Below are 19,723 nucleotides of genomic sequence, written 5' to 3'. Positions count from 1 at the left end.
AATTTCGGATACAAAGTCACCCGAGAACATGTTCCTGACACTTTCGTAACGGAATTTTGGCTGTTTCACTCGCGATTATGCGCAAACGCGCCTTTATAGAGTATGAATTTTACAGTAATTCACGCAGGTTTTCGTGTCCATACTTCAATATGTTGTTTATTAACACTGCTTTTGTCACTTATACTCATAAAAAACAAATTGTTTGCTGTATCTCGGTCACCTTTGCACTGTATTGTCCAAATAATGTGTTTCGTTCCTGCGAATTCTAGTTTCACCATAAATACGTTATATTACACTGTTCCTAGTTGAAACACTCTAATTTTAGTCACGGTAACGACAATACCGGATTAGTCTTGCACTAAAATCGTCCGATAAATGCCAATATCTTTCCACTGAAACCAGAAATGGTGGTTAATAAATCATCGTTTGGATCCGAAGATTGCAACTGTCCTTGGTAAGGGAGCCAAGGTGAAACACCCCCCCCCCCCCCCGCCCCCCAGTTAATTTATGATTATATGACCATGCGCTTAATGGATGAAAGGCTATCGGTTTTTCACTGTGGCTTTCAATCGAGTGCGGCTGTTCTGAGAAGGAATAGTTATTGATTGAAAGTTTTTCTATTATTAAAGACCATAAAGGTTGTGATCTTCCCCCCATGAACCATGGACCTTGCCATTGGTGGGGAGGCTTGTGTGCCTCAGCAATACAGATAGCCGTACCGTAGGTGCAACCACAACGGAGGGGTGTCTGTTGAGAGGACAGACAAACACGTGGTTCCTGAAGAGGGGCAGCAGCCTTTTCAGTAGTTGCAGGGGCAACAGTCTGGATGATTGACTGATCTGGTCTTGTAACACTAACCAAACCGTCCTTACTGTGCTGGTACTGCGAACGGTTGAAAGCAAGGGGAAATTACAGCCGTAATTTTTCCCGAGGGCATGCAGCTTTACTGTATGGTTCATGATGATGGCGTCCTCTTGGGTAAAATATTCCAGAGGTAAAATGGTCCCCCATTCGGATCTCTGGGTGGAGACTACTCAAAAGGACATCGTTATCAGGAGAAAGAAAACTGGCGTTCTACAGATCGGAGCATGGAGATGGGACCTAGGTAAACTGACTAAACCAGAGGTTGTACAAAGTTTCAGGGAGAGCATAAGGGAACAAATCGTCAGAATGGGGGGAAGAAATACAGTAGAAGAAGAATGGGTAGCTTTGAGGCATGAAGTAGTGAAGGCAGAAGAGGATCAAGTAGGTAAAAAGACGAGGGCTAGTAGAAATCCTTGGGTAACAGAAGAAATATTGAATTAAATTGATGAAAGGAGAAAATACAAAAATGCAGTAAATGAAGCAGGCAAAAAGGAATACAAACGTCTCAAAAATGAGATCGACAGGAAGTGCAAAATGGATAAGCAGGGATGGCTAGAGGATAAATGTAAGGATAAACAGGCTTATCTCACGAGGGGTAAGATAGATACTGCCTACAGAAAAATTAAAGAGACCCCTGGAGAAAAGAGAACCACTTGTATGAGTATCAAGAGCTCAGATGGAAACACAGTTCTAAGCAAAGAAGGGAAAGCTGAAAGGTGGAAGGAGTATATAGAGGGTCTATACAAGGGCGATGTACTTGAGGACAATATTATGGAAATGGAAGAGGATGTAGATGAAGATGAAATGGGAAATATGATACTGCGTGAAGAGTTTGACAGAGCACTGAAAGACCTGAGTCGAAACAAGGCCCTGGGAGTAGACAACATTACATTAGAACTACTGACGGCCTTGGGAGGGCCAGTCCTGACAAAACTCTACCATCTGGTGAGCAAGATGTATGAGACAGGCGAAATACCCTCAGACTTCAAGAAGAATATAATAATTCCAATCCCATAGAAAGCAGGTGTTGACAGATGTGAAAATTACCGAACTATCAGTTTAATAAGTCACGGCTGCAAAATACTAACGCGATCTCTTTACAGACGAATGCAAAAACTAGTAGAAGCCGACCTTGGGGAAGATCAGTTTGGATTCCGTAAAAGTATTGGAACATGTGAGGCGATACTGACCCTACGGCTTATCTTAGAAGCTAGATTAAGGAAAGGCAAACCTACGTTTCTAGCATTTGTAGACTTAGAGAAAGCTTTTGACAATGTTGACTGGAATACTCTCTTTCAAATTCTGAAGGTGGCAGGGGTAAAATATAGGGAGCGAAAGGCTATTTACAATTTGTATAGTAACCAAATGGCAGTTATAAGAGTCGAGGGGCATGAAAGGGAAGCAGTGGTTGGGAAGGGAGTGAGACAGGGTTGTAGCCTATCCCCGATGTTATTCAATCTGTATATTGAGCAAGCAGTGAAGGAAACAAAAGAAAAATTCGGAGTAGGTATTAAAATCCACAGAGAAGAAATAAAAACTTTGAGATTCACCGATGACATTGTAATTCTGTCAGAGACAGCAAAGGACTTGGAAGAGCAGTTGAAGGGAATGGACAGTGTCTTGAAAGAAGGATATAAGATGAACGTCAACAAAAGCAAAACGAGGATAATGGAATGTAGTCGAATTAAATCGGGCAACGCTGAGGGAATTAGATTAGGAAATGAGACACTTAAAGTAGTAAATGAATTTTGCTATTTGGTAAGCAAAATAACTGATGATGGTCGAAGTAGAGAGGATATAAAATGTAGATTGGCAATGGGAAGGAAAGCGTTTCTGAAGAAGAGAAATTTGTTAACATCGAGTATTGATTTAAGTGTTAGGAAGTCGTTTCTGAAAGTATTTGTATGGAGTGTAGCCATGTATGGAAGTGAAACATGGACGATAAATAGTTTAGACAAGAAGAGAATAGAAGCTTTAGAAATGTGGTGCTACAGAAGAATGTTGAAGGTTAGGTGGGTAGATCACTTAACTAATGAGGAGGTGTTGAATAGGATTGGGGGGAATAGAAGCTTGTGGCACAACTTGACTAGAAGAAGGGATCGGTTGGTAGGACATGTTCCGAGGCATCAAGGGATCACAAATTTAGTATTGGAGGGCAGCGTGGAAGGTAAAAATCGTAGAGGGAGACCAAGAGATGAATACACCAAGCAGATTCAGAAGGAGTTAGGTTGCAGTACGTACTGGTAGATGAAGTTGCACAGGATAGAGTAGCATGGAGAGCTGCATCAAACCAGTCTCAGGACTGAAGACCACAACAACAACAACAAGGTTGTGATGTACAAACTGATATGTATTTTCTAATAACACACAAATTCTGAGGCAGTTGCTACCTTCGCCTTTACATGTCTAATTATGGTTATATCTTTTATTGGTTGCTGATTTCAAGTACTTTGTCACACGCAATGATGATGGTTAACATTCACAACAATGCCCACTGCAGTCCATGGTTGTAGCTGCCTGACGCGAAACATGTAATTCGGCACTTGTCGCTTTTGGTTTCATATCACTCACGAGTCAGTATCGATGAGGGTCCACCCCACGACGATCAGGGGGACGCGCTCATTTGTCACACTCTGGTGAATTTACCATTTACTGCTCACTCGACCGCCATTCTTGCCCGTCTCTCCAGTACCACTCCTCACTCGACACTAGTCTCACTGCCTCCTGCGGTGCTCGATAGTCGACTCCTGTCTACTATCGACTGGGTGTCGGATACTAGCATCTATGTTCGTGGGATCACGGACCCCTTACACTCTGCTATCTCGGGTATGCGTTTCTCTTTGCAAAAAGCCAACACAAAAACTAGTGTTCTTTCCTTTACCTACATTTGCGGCGTAAAATATTTAGTGTCACACGATGGGGAAGTGGTCGCACACCTTCATACCCACATTTAACCCCTTCATTTAACTACTCGGCGACGGAGGTCAGAACCCCGACTCACAGCTTTGAAGTTAAGCGGTTTTCTTATTGGTGGCCGAGGAAATGAAATGAAATGATCATATGACATTGTTGGCCGGGAGGCCCCATATGGGGAAGTTCGGCCGTCGTATTGCAAGTCCTTTTTAGTTGACGCCACTTCGACGACTTGCTAGTCAATGGTGGTGAAATGATGATGAAGAACACACAACACCCAGTCATCACGAGGCAGAGAAAATACCTGACCCCACCGTGAATCGAACCCGGGACCCCGTGCCCAGGAAACAGGAACACTACCGCAAGACCACGAGATGCGGACGGTGGCCGAGGAAAACATTGCAGACACATTGCTGCTCAATATCGACACGGGTAGACAGTTCGTAGTGCGATGAGCAATAGGACGATGGTCTTGACGACTCTGACACTGCTGACGCTCCCCCGAATGATTCAACCCTTCGCTAAGGACACCTCGGCCAGCGAGCCTACGGGACGTCATCGCTCAAACGCGACTGCAGCTTTTGCCCTGGCGTACAGCCCTGTGGCTGCACTGACTTCGCACTACATCCAGCGCGTCGACCAAATCATCCGTGACGACCGCGAGGTAGTAACAAATGAATTGTGTCGCCAGTTGTCTGTCGCTACAGGCTGCGTGATAGGCATTGTTGAAAGACTGGTCTTCTCCAAGAGTTCTGTACGCTGGGTAGGAGAATATTGTCCGACCAGAATAAAGAAACGAGGAAACTAATTACATCCAGTCTGTTGCAACATCAGACTTACGTCTGTACAGCCCATTCAACGTTCAAAAAATGTCCGACAGATGGCGCTTCATCTGATCAGAATAGCAATAATTAGCATAACAAAGTAAGACAAAGCAAAGATGAAGTTCTTTACAGGAAATGCTCAATATGTCCACCATCATTCCTCAACAATAGCTGTAGTCGAGGAATAATGTTGTGTGCCGGCCGGAGTGGCCGAGCGGTTCTAGGGGCTACAGTCTCGAACAGCGCGACCGCTGCGGTCGCAGGTTCGAATCCTGCTTCGGGCATGGATGTGTGTGATGTCCTTAGGTTAGTTAGGTTTAGGTAGTTCTAAGTTCTAGGGGACTTATGACCTCAGCAGTTGAGTCCCATAGTGCTCAGAGCCATTTGAATAATGTTGTGAACAGCATGTCCATAGTTATGGTGAGGCATTGGCGTCGGATGTTGTCTTTCAGCATCCCTAGAGATGTCGGTCGATCACGATACACTTGCGACTTCAGGTAACCCCAAAGCCAATAATCGCACGAACTGAGGTCTGGGGACCTGGGAGGCCAAGCATGATGAAAGTGGCGGCTGAGCATACGATCATCACCAAACGACGCGGCGCGCAAGAGATCTTTCACGCGTCTAGCAATATGGGGTGTTTTTTTTTTTTTGTTCTAATAAAACCCCATGTCATTCCAAGCAATTTTTACCTCTCTATCTACATTATTCCGTGGTTTATTAAGTTTTAAAATTTATACTGACTTTTTCATCACCCGGTAAATACTTAATTGCTTAAAAGTTATCAGGGCAATTAAGGAAAACTTAATTATATTAAGGAAAGCTTGAAATATTTCACGAACAGCTGCTGCATCTAGCTATGTAAATGAAGGGTCAAAAAGTTCATGTCTTCAAGTCCTAGCTGTCCTGCGCATAAAAAGATAAATTGGTGTAATATGTAACTGTCAAAAAGGCTTCCAAGTAGTAATTTTGGGAATTTAGAGAGCAGAAGACGCTAGGAATGCAAATAACGTAGCAACAAGATCATGCTTTCTGAATAAAACTTTAAAATAAAAAAGTGAAAGAGATCGGTCAAATATTTTGTCGAAGGGTTTGTCTAAAAGAAATAGAGTAGAGCAGAGAAATATTTGACATGCGTTTGAAAGATACTCGATATCACGTGCAGAAAATGGGGTGCATCAAATATTTCTCAAGTATGTCTTACTAATTACTTTTAGACAAATAATTTCACAAAACATTATGCTCTTTTAAAAGATGATCTATCCTTTACTTATACAGACTATTTGGGTTAATTGAAACGCTATGCTTTGACACTGATTTGGCAAGACGCAGTGTTGACAGTATAGAAGAAACTTAGTACACAGAATTGATGACAGGATTGCAACCAAGTCAGTTAAAATGTAGTAAGCAACCAGCGCCGAACCCAGGACAGTAAGTATCACTCATTCACAACGCTACTGTTGCACCACGTACGCCTCCTGTGGATAGGACTGATTTTCCTGTATTAACTATTTAATCGTTCTTCCGCTTTTATCGGCTGTTGAAAGATTTAGGTCATGTAAGAAACGTTTGTCTTTAAGTCATTCATGAAATAGTTGAATGTCTCTCTGCTCATCCACGTATTCTCGAAGAATTTGTCTTGTGATCATAGTTGATTATATAAATTACGTATCACTCCATGAAGGTTTCTCCCTTCGTAAATTTCATGCACAGCCCTCCTTAATCGCCTTATCATCCTAAGTAAAGCTAATTTTGCTGCCTTACTCTCGGGCTACAGTATTCTACGATTTAGCGGCGCCGTTTTATAGAAACAGTTGGTCGACTGTAGTAGCCATCTTGTAGCGGGAGATCGTCGCTCGCACGCAGGACGCCCAAGGGTATCGCCCGATGCTCCAGCTTTTTGCTGGAGTGTCACTTGACCCTCCAGTGGTTGCGCCTAAGAAAGTTACACAATAGGCCGCGTGGATGACAATAGTCACCCAATGAGTTTCTCTGTTTTATACGATTATATAATGTATTATTATTTCTATTAATATGTATTATTGCCATAGTATGGGATAAAAAACGAAATAAACGTTAAAATGGTTTATTGTTAATTATGAATCTTAGTTCGTATGAAAATAAGTACAAATACAAAACATGAAATACACAAACTTCGTAAACCTACTTTACAAATGTAATTTTGACCGTATATCAGTTCCATTTAAGAAAGTTAATAAACGAAAATAAAATCATTCAAAACAGTCGTTACACATGTCGGAACAATGATCTGGGCATACCCAATTTAGGCACTTTGAGCACACTCTTCTCGTAGTTTTATTTTTCGCTCGTCCACAGATCTGGCATCTTCCCCTTGCACCTGCAGGCCGGTGTTCATTTTGACTGGATTTTGGTACTTCTGTCTTGAGTAAAAGAGCACCTCTTTTCATAATTTCGACTGACACCTGAGGATTTTCGGCGTGTCGTTGTATTTGGGGTGAAATCAGCTCCCAGGAAAATGATTCTATAAAATCATCTCGTTTGACTGCTTTTTAGCCATTATTCACTGAGTATATACACTGTGCGTTTGGGGACAAGTTCAGAAGATGGAAGAAACTAAACGGCAGCTCATCTCCTTGCGTCCCTCACCACCGAATGTTTGCACAAAGCTGATTCACTACACCAACACCAACTTTTGACTTATTCTAAAAAGTGACTATTTCGGGTTTTCTTTTACCTCCAGTAGATCCATCAATTGAATCATCATCGTGCATTGAAGATATCAGAATCTTGGATTTATTTTTTCTTTGGGTGTACGAAACAAGAGTCTTATTATTTTGAAAACCAAAAACAGAAGTATTCAGTTGCTTCTTTTTATTTGGTAGGATCTCTTTTGGCAGCTCCCTTTTATTTTTTTCGGGGTCCCAACTTTTTTCATGGAACGCTTCCACCAGCGGAATACTGGAAAACCAACTATCACAAGTAATATTCCTATTAGAGCTATAAATTGGTCTGCCAAGGTGAAAGACAACATCTTTTCCAACATTGCTGACTAAATAAGGCCCTGGTTCCTGTTTTCCACAGTAAACTTCTAAATTAATCGTGTACACCACTCTACAATCTACAAGTGCAAATACCTTTCTTCCATATTTGGCAGGTTTGCTTGGAATATACCGCCAGAAGGAACACTTACCATTAAAGGAAGCAGTTGTTCATCAACCGTGAAGTATTCGCCTGGTGTGAAATAACGCTGAAAATTCTTTATAAATTGTTCCGTAAGGTCACGAACTGGCGCTAGCTTCTCTGATTTTCTTCTGTCTTCTCTCGTGCTGTACTCAGCAAAGCGGAGGCACCGCACCAGAAAACGAAATCTACGATCGCTCATTGATAAATAGGAAGCTTCTATTCCACGTCTTTTGGAGTGATCCCATATTTTTTTAGTACTTGTTTTGCTACAACGGCGAGAATCAATAAGAAAAATAATTCCAATCAGGGCACAAATTTTAATTTCACCTGTGAGACGAGCATCCCTATCTCTGGAGAACTTATTCTTAGTTTTCTGAATATACAGATTTGTACATTTTGAAATGATACTGATTATTCCGTCATCGAAAGATGCATCTATTTCTGTTTTAGTCTTTAGCTCTGTCTTTTGGTCCCGGTGATCGAATTTTCACATTTTTCCGGGGCACTTTTTTGCTCCACTTAGTGCTTCCATCAATACCTACAAATTCCTCTAAAGTACAATCCTTACCACTCTCTTCAAAGTCAGTTGCCTCCTGCTCTGTCTCAGAGCTATGATTCTCTGCTGCTACATAATAGCTATCATAGTCACTGTTGTCACTCTCGCAATCTAGAGCAGCTTCGTTTCAATCACATTCCTCCTGAGGCGTAGCGCCGTATAACGATCCTGGCTTGGAGGCGGTTAAGTGGGAGATGTGTCGCAGAGCTGGATAGTGACAGATGGTGACGCGAGACTGGACGCGCACGTAGTTTATGTATCAGCCGATAGAGGACAGTATTGGATAGGGGACTGATTTAGTTTCAATTGTGCTCACTAGAGTGCACAAAAGTAATAGAATGTTTTTCATAAACTGTTCTAGTATTTTCATAAAGTGTTATCATGTCTTTTTGTGTATGTAAAATGTTATAAATGTGTTTTAACAGTATGAATGATGCGTGAGTGTGGTTTAAGGTTAATATGAAGATAATTGTTTAACGAGTTATGTAGTAGGTTTTAGTGTGGGAACATTTCGAAGAAGTATGGATATGAATAAGGGGCATTTTTGTAGAATAGATTTGTAAAGTAAGTTTATGGTAAAGGGGAAGTTAATTCAGGTATAAATAACAATAGTAAATAAATTTATGCATAAGCAAAACTTCAGCGTATTAGATAATTACGTCGGTAAAAATTGCAGTCATTAGATTTACTATTTTGCGATTGGTTATTGATGAAAAGCGTGGATTGACGCTGGAGAATGTTGTTGTGTTAATGGCTGTTGAGTAAACTGACGAATGGTAAAGCAGTATTCTTCGCGCGCCTTTCTCTGCTGGTAGAGAAGACTTACAGTATTCTAGAGAAGAGTGGGAGCCTAGTCATGAAACAGTTCGGACGTGTGTAGCAGTAGTTCCGATGGGAACGATACGTTGCCGGATCTAGCAGTGTTTCATGCACCAAAAGTGTGGTAAAGTGATGGCATAATTATTCCGATTAGCGCGTATAAATTTCGGAGTATTTAAGTGAATTTTGTGACGAGAAAAGACATACATTCCACGTGGCGTATTGAGCAGGTCGGTGGCTAAAAACTGTGACTGCATTTGGTACCGACAGACTTAATATTTGGCGAGCATTATCAATCAAAAACAATCAATATTTTTGTACCTATTACGTTTTCGGGAAATGTAACACCATAAACGGGTTAACGTAAGTGAAAGGGATTGTGAGTGACTGTGTTAAGGCTAGCACGGGCTTGGCAGTGATACTTGTTCACCTAAGTTTCAGAATATATTAATTGAGGACAAAATTTCCAACCTTTCATTTCGTGTTTCTCCCGAAACGTAGATTAGTGACTTTAATTGCAGCCTGGTTCACGTCGAAGTACAGTAGGTTTCACTCGGCTTTGCTACTGATGATCACAGGTAGGTGAAGGTCCGGCGTAAAGGGACGAAAAGAACCGCGCCGCCGCACTCCAAGCACTTTATCCAAATGTTAGGGTCTGAACTTCCTTCTGCCATAATGGAAACTTTATCTTTTACTGGAATAAAACAAGAACGTAACTAAAAAATAGAAAGAAATGCGATTAGCATATTTAATATGATGTAATATGCGCTAAAAACTGTTAAGTAAGAGAAACACTGAAGGAATACATCAGTCAGAAATACTTACACGAAAGGTCGCATGGATGACATATGTCATTTAGGCAAAACAAAGTGCAACTGCTCTTACCGAAGGGCAAATTTCAACTGACGCGTGTGGCTACAATGTGTCTCAACGTCTCCTGGCGGCTGGTTCTCATTGTTGCCAAAACAATGAACGGTGGCAATTCGAAGAGCAGTGGATGACTATTGCCAACCACGCGACCACTCGAGGGTTAACCAGAGGTCACTTGCTGTCGGTCGCTTCTGACGCTGATGTAGGATGCAGCATTAGGGAGCATGGCACGTTTACGCCCACTATTCGCGACTGGGGGAGACCCAGAAGGACGAGGACACCTCAACTGGAGGAAGAATTTCTTGCTGCAGTCGATGACAAACTAGCGTCAGCGTAAGGCAATAGCTGCAACAAGTAATGCTGACGACGTGACGGAGTGGCGAGTGCTACAGGTGAATGTGCAGTGTCTGTACCACGCAAAGCGTACGCAGGCAGCATCAGCAGCTGATTTTCCTCCGCAGGTACACTTCTGCAAGTTGTTCGTTCAACAGTGTGTCAACGCTCACCTTAGTGCTAATATATTGTTCACGGATGAGGCTTCGTTTCAGTGAGATGGGATTGTAAAGTCTCGCAATCAGCACGTATAGGTTGTCGAAAATCCTTCCGCAACTGTGCAGTTACGTTATCGGGTACGATTTAAGGTGAACAATTGGGCCGATGTTGTTGGTGATTGTTGTGTAGCGCCTCATGTACTTCCACCCGGGCTCAACGGAGCAACTTCCTGTGCTTTTTTAGAGAACACACTATCTGTTCTGCTAGAACATGTGCCTCTACGAGTGCGACAAACCATGTGCTTCATGCACGATTGAGTTCCTTCTCATTTCACTGTTACTGTTCTAAATAACAGATTACGTGACATATGGATAGGGGGAGCAGGTCTAGTTCCTTGTCTTCCACGCTCTCCGTACCCAAACACTATAGACTTTTATTTGTGGGGACATCTGAAACCTCTTGTGTACGGAGTCCTGATACAATACGTACAGTTTCCATGCACGTAATGTGAGAGGGTGTGAAACAATACACAGTCCTTGAGGAACACATCAACAGGTCAGCAATTCAGTGCGACGGCGGGTTGATACGTGTATCCTTGCTAGTGGAGAGCTTTTTGAAGATTTCATTTAGAAAAGTATTTCATACTGCGTTGATATATTCTTTTCCTGAGCTTTCCCCGTGGTTAATGCGTTGAAGAGTCGTAGGAACTGATCTGTAAGGCCCAATTCACACAGAAATGCGTGGCAGGGATGTCGCACTGTTTCGCACCACCTCCGTGTTAACAACTGAGCCAATTCGCGCAGAGGCGTCGCTTTGTGGTTCGTGCCGCGTCCGTTTGTAACCAGAAATGGCGCACCGAAGAGATGCGTGGCTTGGACGTAAGGTGGACGGCTGCTGTTTTCATTATTTTGAAGTCATTCCCTGTGCTTCAAAAAATTGTTTTATCCAGATGAAGCAAAGCTAGATCCGTCTCTGTAGATAGCTGCTAAGCAAAACGTTTACTTATCTCTTAAAAAGTTAAAAACAGTTGTTTGAGATATGCTCGTGTTTTCCGCCATACAGTATTTCTCCTTCGATTTTGGGGAAACCATTTGGTAAAATAAAGAAGCGAGTTTTCTGAATCTTATAGTAGGATATCACAGCTTGATAGCGAACTGGTTTTATTTTCGTTATTGGTTGTTGTTATTGTGGTAATTCCCAATTAGCGCATATACTGAAACGTTTGAATTGAAGAAAGTAGTCGCCTTGCCATTTTGCTTTTGGTGGGTTCTAGGACACGGTTTGTTGCTTAGGAAATGTGGCTGACAATCGAAATTGCTTTTAACGATGGAAGGAGGGCGACACCTCATTCCAGTCGTGAGGAAATGAGTGATATATTTGGACGTTCGGCCGGAGCGAGCTACAACGCGCAACATTCACATTATGATCAGGCTGTATGCGACTTTGTGCCTCATGTTTCTGTTTCGTGCGTGGCTTATGAAGTTAGATACAATTACATTTTGAGCTAATATTGTCTTAAGAGCTATTTTCATTATAAAACTACAGGCAGATAATAGCAGATCCTGCGGCAAAGTTAGCGACATGCTGTATACATAAATTTTTGTTGCCTACACCAAGAGTTTCATTCATGAAACGTTCAATAACTGTATTCGTTCACACACTGTCCAGCAAATGAGCGTGTGTTCCAGTGCACAATGAATCAGATACGGGTTTTGCTTTTTATTTAACTGATATATTCTGTGTTCTGGACGTTTCTTGCTTACGTATTTCATGCTCACATATATGGGTTTCCTTGATTCAGGCAGTGTACATGACATGAAACACCATGTTGCATACTTTTGTAACAGCTATTACACAATTACTCACGCTATCTTTGAAATAAGTAGCAGTATCTTTTCTATTTTCCTGGGCGAACAACGTTGAATTTTTGCAGTTACAACGTTTTGCTAATGAAACACTCTGGTTTTTCTGTGTTACTGCAAACATAGAAACGTTACTTTGAGAAAACACAGTAACAGCTCAAAACATGTAATGTTTACTGCAGTACAAATCTGCAGAATCAGCAGCAGAAGATACGGAAAAATTTGACATTATTTGTTGCACTTGCGCTAAACGCGTATCGCGATTATATTTTCTGCCCTTAGTCAATCTCTCTCTTGCTAGGCAGACATGCAGATCCACTATTCGCTTGGCACTTGCTTACAGAAATTCGGTTTTTTTCAACTGGGATATACTGTCTGTCGTAACGGGCTGATATTTTGAAGTTGCAAGAGCCATCCCTCGACACGTGTCCGCCGACCACTCGCGCGTGCGAACAGTCTCACCGGCTACAACCACCGCGTTTTGATCTGGCTGTTTTCGCGGCTCGCCAGTTGCCTAAGCGCCGAGCGCGAGGCCCGTCGGTCCGTTGGTACACTCCGTGACGGAAAGTCTTCCGCACGTTTTCCATCATGTCTGGACCGTTTCTTCTGGACTCACCAATGGTCGCAGTGCCACTATCAGAGAGGAAGCGGCACAGCTTGCAGCCAAACAGGCTATCCTGCCGTTGTGGGTGAGGCTTTGCGGAAACATCGCGTAGTAGGTGCCACGCTTCCTTCGAACGTACAGGCTCGTCACGAATCGTCACCGCAAGAGTTCGTAGCCTCGCATTCCACTGACGGACGGGTATTCACCATCATTCACCAGTCGGGAGCACGTTTCCTCCTTACCTTGGAGGTCGTGCATATTCCTGTGGTCGTCCACGACACAGTCTCTTCCGTTTCTATTGTGGATTGTGCCACATAGCAACACTTGGGCTCGCCAGCTTTGTCTCTGAACGCTCGCAACTTGCGTAGTTTCAGTATTCACCAAATCTCAGTTGGCGGCATGTTTCCAACACAGATCTCCGACAACGGTCGTTCGTTCACCACTCAGTTTTTCGTGGGTTTGGACATTTTTGGTCGTCTGGGTTTGTCGGTGCAGGACGAGCTACAGGCGGTCCCGATCCCCTCCTCGGATACCCTCCTTGCCCCGTTGCTCAGCAAATACGAAACGTTGTTCTCATCCTCCACACCAGGGGTGAATGGTTTCACCGCACATGTTCAGCTTCTTCCCTCCGCTATCCCTGTTTTTTTAAGGCCCGCACGGTCCCCTCTGCTCTCCGAGACAGGCTCCAGGTGGAACTTCTCCGCTTACAAGGCGAAGGCATCCTTTCTCCCAACGCTCACAGTCGCTGGGCGACGTCTATCGTGTTAGTCGAGAAGCCAAAACATTATATCCACCCACTGAAAAGCGTACTGGCACACCTTTGGAACGCTATACATCAGCGATTTTGCGTGTCATTGGTTCGATAAGCACTTGATGCCTATTCGGAAGGATGTAGCACCACATTCCTACGCACATCACGCAATTCCCGTGAATTCCGGGTCGGTGTGTCGTGGGCGCTGAACTGGCGTCCGATAGCGTCCCAAATGTGTTCCATCTGATTCATAATATATGTGGCAGATTTGGTAGCCAAGACATGAATGTGGGATCCCTGCCATGCTTCTCAAACCTCTGCAGCACTATTCCGGCCTTACCACATGGACAGTAGTTAAGCTGTCAGATACCATCGCCATCGGGGAAGAGGTCAAGCAGGAGGGGATACAGGTGGTCCGCAGTAATCTTCAAGTAGTCCACGTCTATCATGATTACTGCCACAAGTGCCATGGAAGTCCAGATGAATGTCCCACACAGCATAATACGGCGCCCACCGGATACGTCAGTAGCGTATCGAGAAGCCATTCTGTTGGGTGACGGCGTATGTGGGTGGGGCCAATTACACGGTGTGGCAAGAAAGGTCATTCATCCCACGAGGCGACATGTTTCGATTCATTCACGGTCCAGTAGCCACGTTCAGTAATGTGCACTGAACAGCGTGTTGCCTAACGCTTGTGCCTGGATTAGAGCTGTACCCTGTCGTCAGGTCTGCCATAGATCGCCGTCTGTGCTGATTTAGAGAGCTGGCAAGCCTCCACTCTCCACGTTATCTGGTGAGCTGTAGAAGTCAACACCGGGTTGCCCGCTCTCGGATCCACAGTCCTTGAACCTTTTCCCATAGATGCTTACGACAGCAGCACGTAAACAGCCGACCAGCTTCTCGATATCCGAGAGTCTCGTTCCCATAGCGATCTGCCCTCGGTCGAATTCACTTCTGTCAGAGATTTTCCTCCTCTGTGGCGAGTAACATCGCTAGAACGATTCCCACTTCGTCGCTGGGCAGTAAGAAAATGAATTGGCTTCTGGAAAATAATGTCCGAAATTTCCATACAATAATGTTTATTTTGTCCTTGATAACCAAAGAAAAGGTACTATTCAGTCCACATTTAAACTACTGGCTATTTCCTTCCAGTTCACGATTCATACACACATTCCACACACACAGCAGCCAGAAATCTGTCCAAACCCGTCCCAAATTAAACAACGTTTCCACAGTCATTAATTTCACCACTAATAAGAGTTATTACATTCGGTCCTTCTTGTGGATTTCTAAGAAAAAAACTGCTCGACAAAAATGCTCGGTAGTTGAAAACTGAAACACGCCACGCAGCTTCTATGAAGACCAATATTTCACACGGGAATATCTGTCCAACAGATTTAGTCAAAACCTCTGAAATTTCGCCAAGCAATCCTCAACAACAACTGCTATCGACTTAGTTCACCAATAACTCAAACACTAAGTAATTCTTCATCTTACACATTATTTATACTGGCACTAGTAACATGACCGTCCACGTCCTTCTTCCAGCCTCGCTCCCGGTGTAACTATCAGGTAACGAGCGGTAACCGTCTCAACTCTGACTGGCTGACCATATTGACTGCCAATCAGAATACTCGCTGGTGATCATACTTGGGCCATAACTGGTCTGCACCAATCGTTATAAACAGACGCATTTGCGTCAATCTGACATACAAATATTGTAGTAATGTTTAATAAACGAAAACGAAAAGACTATAATTCCGGAAATATTCTTTAGATAAAGATTTTACTCCAGCTCACTTTCTGGCTGCTCTGCAGCAATAGCAATCACACCTAGACATGAACGTCGTCAGCAAAGGGGATAAATCCCCAGGATCATTTTCTCACAACAGGCTTGTGTAACTCTTGCGCGTTACAGAAGACAGTATGCAGGGTGTTACAGTAAGGTACGGCCAAACTTTCAGGAAACATTCCTCACGCACAAATAAAGAAAAGATGTTATGTGGACATGTGTCCGGAAACGCTTACTTTCCATGTTAAAGCTCATTTTAGTTTCATTCCAACGTGATCAAATTGTAAATTTTCACAATCAACATGTGTGGGCTGACGAGTATCCGCACGCAATTGTGCAATCACGTCACCAAAAGAGATTTTCTGTGAACGATTGGGCAGGCATTGTTGGTGATGTCTTGATTGGGCACCATGTTATTCCACCTACGCTCAATGGAGCACGTTATCATGATTTCATACGGGATACTTTACCTGTGCTGCTAGAACATTTGCCTTTACAAGTACGACACAACATGTGGTTCATGCACAATGGAGCTCCTGCACATTTCAGTCGAAGTGTTCGTACGCTTCTCAACAACAGATTCGGTGACCGATGGATTGGTAGATGCGGACCAATTCCATGGTCTCCACGCTCTCCTGACCTCAACCCTCTTGACTTTCATTTATGGGGGCATTTGAAAGCTCTTGTCTACGCAACCCCGGTACCAAATGTAGAGACTCTTCGTGCTCGTATTGTGGACGGCTGTGATACAATACGCCATTCTCCAGGGCTGCATCAGAGCATCAGGGATTCCATGCGACGGAGGGTGGGTGCATGTATCCTCGCTAACGGAGAACATTTTGAACATTTCCTGTAACAAAGTGTTTGAAGTCACGCTGGTACGTTCTGTTGCTGTGTGTTTCCATTCCATGATTAATGTGATTTGAAGATAAGTAATAAAATGAACTCTAACATTGAAAGTAAGCGTTTCCGGTCACATGTCCACATAAAATATTTTCTTTCTTTGTGTGTGAGGAATGTTTCCTGAAAGTTTGCCGTACCTTTTCGTAACACCCTGTATAATGCAATATTGAAGTTTGACGAATGTCCCACATACACACTCTCATTTACTCAGAGGCTCACATAACTCATAACAAAATAAATATTGATTTTAATAGTGCTTTCTGAAGTTATTCTAGATTTCATACTACGAAAATTGTAAGGTATTTGAAATTTTAAAATTAAATTTCAATTAAATAGTTCTATAGCCTGATACTTCAGGTGAGTATTTCAATTGACAACCAAAAACAAGTCATAAATGTTCCTTGGTGAATTTTCTTTGTTAAGTATAGTTTTTCTAACTTTAAAATAAATTTTCCTGTCTCCGAAAATATGCCCGCTAGAAAGCTGAGATTTTCACACCACCTTTCTATTAATAACAAAGTGCAGTGTATATGAAACTTCCTGGCAGATTAAAACTGTGTGCCGGACCGAGACTCGAACTCGGGACCTTTGCCTTTCGCGGGCAAGTGCTCTACCAACCGAGCTACCCAAGACTTGCACTTGCCCGCGAAGGGCAAAGGTCCCGAGTTCGAGTCTCGGTCCGGCACACAGTTTTAATCTGCCAGGAAGTTTCATATCAGCGCACACTCCGCTGCAGAGTGAAAATCTCATTCTAGAAACATCCCCCAGGCTGTGGCTAAGCCATGTCTCCGCTGTATCCTTTCTTTCAGGAGTGCTAGTTCTGCAAGGTTCGCAGGAGAGCTTCTGTAAAGTTTGGAAGGTAGGAGACGAGGTACCGGCGGAAGTAAAGCTGTGAGGACGAGGCGTGAGTCGTGCTTGGGTAGCTCAGTTGGTAGAGCATTCGCCCGCGAAAGGCAAAGGTCCCGAGTTCGAGTCTCGGTCCGGCACACAGTTTTAATCTGCCAGGAAGTTTCATATCAGCGCACACTCCGCTGTGGAGTGAAAATTTCATTCTAGAAACATCCCCCAGGCTGTGGCTAAGCCATGTCTCCGCCATACCCTTTCTTTCAGGAGTGCTAGTTCTCCAAGGTTCGCAGGAGAGCTTGTGTAAAGTTTGGAAGGTAGGAGACGAGGTACTGCCAGAAGTAAAGCTGCGAGGACGGGGCGTGAGTCGTGCTTGGGTAGCTCAGTTGGTAGAGCACTCGCCCGCGAAAGGCAAAGGTCCCGAGTTCGGGTCTTGGTCCGGCACACAGTTTTAATCTGCCAGGAAGTTTCATATCAGCGCACACTCCGCTGTGGAGTGAAAATTTCGTTCTAGATGCAGTATACATATTTTGAAAACGATTACACAAAAATTACTATCCTTTATTTAGATTATTATAGGTGGTGAATGTACGTGTTCAGTAAGAGATATTGAAATTAGCTTTCACACGGCAGGCACGTGTGTCTCCTGGGTAGGCCGCTAGATGTCAACCCCCGAAGTTATGTACAGCAAGCTATCCTGAAACAAACGTTCGCTCGGAACAACTTGCCACGCTACCTACAGTGGCCTGCCCTTGTATCTTTAAATGCAGATTAAGTGCAATGTAAAAGCCAGTCTTGTAAATGGTCAGTCTATTAGCCATAATTTCCTTGATATTATGTGTAATACACTCCTGGAAATGGAAAAAAGAACACATTGACACCGGTGTGTCAGACCCACCATACTTGCTCCGGACACTGCGAGAGGGCTGTACAAGCAATGATCACACGCACGGCACAGCGGACACACCAGGAACCGCGGTGTTGGCCGTCGAATGGCGCTAGCTGCGCAGCATTTGTGCACCGCCGCCGTCAGTTTCAGCCAGTTTGCCGTGGCATACGGAGCTCCATCGCAGTCTTTAACACTGGTAGCATGCCGCGACAGCGTGGACGTGAACCGTATGTGCAGTTGACGGACTTTGAGCGAGGGCGTATAGTGGGCATGCGGGAGGCCGGGTGGACGTACCGCCGAATTGCTCAACACGTGGGGCGTGAGGTCTCCACAGTACATCGATGTTGTCGCCAGTGGTCGGCGGAAGGTGCACGTGCCCGTCGACCTGGGACCGGACCGCAGCGACGCACGGATGCACGCCAAGACCGTAGGATCCTACGCAGTGCCATAGGGGACCGCACCGCCACTTCCCAGCAAATTAGGGACACTGTTGCTCCTGGGGTATCGGCGAGGACCATTCGCAACCGTCTCCATGAAGCTGGGCTACGGTCCCGCACACCGTTAGGCCGTCTTCCGCTCATGCCCCAACATCGTGCAGCCCGCCTCCAGTGGTGTCGCGACAGGCGTGAATGGAGGGACGAATGGAGACGTGTCGTCTTCAGCGATGAGAGTCGCTTCTGCCGTGGTGCCAATGATGGTCGTATGCGTGTTTGGCGCCGTGCAGGTGAGCGCCACAATCAGGACTGCATACGACCGAGGCACACAGGGCCAACACCCGGCCTCATGGTGTGGGGAGCGATCTCCTACACTGGCCGTACACCACTGGTGATCGTCGAGGGGACACTGAATAGTGCACAGTACATCCAAACCGTCATAGAACCCATCGTTCTACCATTCCTAGACCGGCAAGGGAACTTGCTGTTCCAACAGGACAATGCACGTCCGCATGTATCCCGTGCCACCCAACGTGCTCTAGAAGGTGTAAGTCAACTACCCTGGCCAGCAAGATCTCCGGATCTGTCCCCCATTGAGCATGTTTGGGACTGGATGAAGCGTCGTCTCACGCGGTCTGCACGTCCAGCACGAACGCTGGTCCAACTGAGGCGCCAGGTGGAAATGGCATGGCAAGCCGTTCCACAGGACTACATCCAGCATCTCTACGATCGTCTCCATGGGAGAATAGCAGCCTGCATTGCGGCGAAAGGTGGATATACACTGTACTAGTGCCGACATTGTGCATGCTCTGTTGCCTGTGTCTATGTGCCTGTGGTTCTGTCAGTGTGATCATGTGATGTATCTGACCCCAGGAATGTGTCAATAAAGTTTCCCCTTCCTGGGACAATGAATTCACGGTGTTCTTATTTCAATTTCCAGGAGTGTATTTATAAGCCAGCTGACTTACAAATACATCGCAGATGTGACTGATGTTACGTGTCAATAAATAAACCAAAACTCCTGAAAACTGACGGCAACAGGCCGCAAACGAAATAACAGTTTCAATGTGAATAACATTCTCACTACAATCGCCAAAGAACAAGTGTCCCTGGCTGAGCAATTTCTTCTCGTTTGCAGTTGA

At 44.3% G+C, this 19,723-nt stretch overlaps 1 protein-coding gene across 1 annotated transcript in view; it reads left to right on the top strand.

The window, feature by feature from the left end:
- Positions 1-19,723, top strand: part of LOC124789252 (solute carrier family 22 member 7-like) — a 136,723-nt gene that overhangs the window by 63,284 nt on the left and 53,716 nt on the right. The gene's annotated exons all lie outside the window — the stretch shown is intronic.

Source organism: Schistocerca piceifrons, chromosome 3 (genome assembly GCF_021461385.2).
Source record: "Schistocerca piceifrons isolate TAMUIC-IGC-003096 chromosome 3, iqSchPice1.1, whole genome shotgun sequence".
NCBI lineage: Eukaryota > Metazoa > Arthropoda > Insecta > Orthoptera > Acrididae > Schistocerca > Schistocerca piceifrons.
This window is presented reverse-complemented; position numbering and strand designations above follow the sequence as displayed.